The 2500-nt window shown below is 49.3% G+C and overlaps 1 protein-coding gene across 3 annotated transcripts in view; it reads right to left on the reverse strand.

Moving 5' to 3' along the window:
- nlgn4xa (neuroligin 4 X-linked a) overlaps nt 1-2500 on the reverse strand; it is a gene marked incomplete at both ends in the record, with an annotated part of 95189 nt that overhangs the window by 61241 nt on the left and 31448 nt on the right. The window lies entirely within an intron of this gene.

A 2500-nucleotide genomic window follows, 5' to 3' on the forward strand; every position in this document is an offset into this window, starting at 1 on the left:
CTGTCTCAGCACAATTAATCAGAATCCACTCTAGAGCAGCCTCTCTTCTCCTTTCCTCCCTCTATCTCCTCTATCTCTCTATACCTCCCTCTATCTCCTCTATCTCTCTACACCTCCCTCTATCTCCTCTATCCCTCTACACCTCTCTTTATCTTACTTTATCTCTCTTCCGTCCTTCATCTCTTCTCCCCCTATCTCTTCATCTCTCTACACCTCCCTCTATCTCCTCCATCTCTCTACACCTCCCCCTATCTCTTCATCTCTCTACACCTCCCTCTATCTCCTCTATCTCTCTACACCTCCCCCTATCTCTTCATCTCTCTACACCTCCCTCTATCTCCTCTATCTCTCTACACCTCCCCCTATCTCTTCATCTCTCTACACCTCCCTCTATCTCCTCTATCTCTCTACACCTCCCCCTATCTCTTCATCTCTCTACACCTCCCTCTATCTCCTCTATCTCTCTACACCTCCCCCTATCTCTTTATCTCTCTACACCTCCCTCTATCTCCTCTATCTCTCTACACCTCCCCCTATCTCTTCATCTCTCTACACATCCCTCTATCTCCTCTATCTCTCTACACCTCCCCCTATCTCTTCATCTCTCTACACCTCCCTCTATCTCCTCTATCTCTCTACACCTCCCTCTATCTCCTCTATCTCTCTACACCTCCCCCTATCTCTTCATCTCTCTACACATCCCTCTATCTCCTCTATCTCTCTACACCTCCCCCTATCTCTTCATCTCTCTACACCTCCCTCTATCTCCTCTATCTCTCTACACCTCCCCCTATCTCTTCATCTCTCTACACCTCCCTCTATCTCCTCTATCTCTCTACACCTCCCTCTATCTCCTCTATCTCTCTACACCTCCCCCTATCTCTTCATCTCTCTACACCTCCCTCTATCTCTTCATCTCTCTACACATCCCTCTATCTCCTCTATCTCTCTACACCTCTCTTTATCTTACTTTATCTCTCTTCCGTCCTCCATCTCTTCATCTCTTCTCCCCCTCTATCTCTCTACACCTCTCTCTCTCCTCTATCTCTCTACACCCCCTCTCTCTCTACACCTCTCTCTATCTCCTCTATCTCTCTACACTTCCCTCTATTTTTCCTATCTCTCTACACCTTTATCTTATTCTAACTCTCTTCCGTCCTCCGTCTCTTCATCTCTTCTCCCGCTCTATCTCTCTACACCTCCCTCTATCTCTCTACAACTCCCTCTCTCACTCTATTCCTCCCTCTATCTCTCTACACCTCCCTCTATCTCTCTACACCTCCCTCTCTCACTCTACACCTCCCTCTATCTCCTCTATCTCTCTACGCCCCCCTCTCTCTCTATTTATCCCTTTATTTCTGTTCACCTCTCTACAGGCATTTTCCTTTGTCTGGTATGTGTGAATACATAATGTCTATGGTGTGTGTGTGAACACATAACGTCTGTGGTATGTGTGTGGACAGACATAATGTCTGTGGTGTGTGTGTGAACACATAACGTCTGTGGTGTGGGAGTAAAGACATAAATGTGCAACACACACCTTCCCCAGTCCAGAACACACACCTCCCCCAGTCCAGAACAAACACCTACCCCAGTCCTGACACACTGCAGTGTTCCACAGGCATTAACCTTGTTATCATACCAGAGTTATCATGTTGTCCCATTGCGACTGAAATAAATAAATAATAATAAACAAAAGGTGTCTCTATCCGTGAGTAATGCAGGCTTCTGATCCCAAAGGCATCTTGACTAAAGAAACGGGAGACAGCTGACTCTCATACGTGCTGTGGAAAGGCCATCAGATTTCCACACACACACACACACATACACACGCACACACACACACACACACACACACACACACACACACACACACACACACACACACTCACACACAGACTCTCATAGGTGCTGTGGAAAGGCCATCAGATTTCCGCTTTCTTCAGAAGTTTAACATGCCTGAGCAGCACAGCTGTGACGTGAACACACACACACACAAACACACACACGCAGCCGTGCATAGGCGCCGTGTGTGTGTTAGAGTCAGACTGGGTTTCCCCTGCCTGTGATGTTGAGTCGGTGTGAAGCCCGTCAGGGGACCATCTGTGCCGAGGCAGCCCCAGCGGGAGCACCTCTCACACACACACACACACACACAAACACACACACACACACACATACACACACACACACACACACACACACACACACACACACACACAGGGCACCTCTCAATGGGCCTGGTCGGTCCAGACGGCCCCCTCCCTCCCCTGAGCACCGCGGCCTGGTGGGGTCATGCAGAGAGACAGGTTATTAATATCACAGCAGATGCTGAGCACCGCAACGCACCATCCCGTGGGCACACACACACACATACACAAACACACGCATACACACACACACCGCACCGCACCGCCACGCAACGCCGCGTGGGCACACACTCACACACACACACACAAACACACACACACACCAACACACACACACGCCGAACACCGCC

Source organism: Sprattus sprattus (genome assembly GCF_963457725.1).
Source record: "Sprattus sprattus genome assembly, chromosome: 3".
NCBI lineage: Eukaryota > Metazoa > Chordata > Actinopteri > Clupeiformes > Clupeidae > Sprattus > Sprattus sprattus.